Here is a 492-nt window from a genome sequence, read left to right on the forward strand (position 1 = left end):
TTATTCACCTGATGGATTTGCATTGTGAATTGGTCTGAAAACATCCCAATTTCTCTGAATTAGTGAAAAGCTTATTTGATCATATCCCAAATTCTTCCAGATAAAGTTTGGTTTCAAACACAAGATCCATCTTAAACTGTAATATGCTTTTCAACTATGTTTCCCCTTCCTCTTTGTACATAGTAGTTTAGTTTAGTTTCACTAGTCTTACTTGAGAGTGTTAAGCTCAGTGATGGGACTAACGGCGTTGAAAGTAACGGCGTTACTAAGGCCTTTACCTTGTTTTAGTAACGAGTAATCTAACTGATTACTTTGACTGTAAATATAACGCAGTTACCATTGCAGACACCCCGTTACTGCGCGTTACTCAGGTCGCACAATGAACCTTTTTTCAAGATAGGACTCGTGCGCGCCTTGTCATGAGAGAGGGGAGGATGAGAATGGCTGATGTATAGTGAGATTCCGTCTGTCAGTTGGGTAGGCGGGTGTTTC

The sequence above is a fragment of the Cyprinodon variegatus genome, unplaced genomic scaffold, assembly GCF_000732505.1.
Source record: "Cyprinodon variegatus isolate N-32 unplaced genomic scaffold, C_variegatus-1.0 Scaffold720, whole genome shotgun sequence".
Lineage (NCBI taxonomy): Eukaryota > Metazoa > Chordata > Actinopteri > Cyprinodontiformes > Cyprinodontidae > Cyprinodon > Cyprinodon variegatus.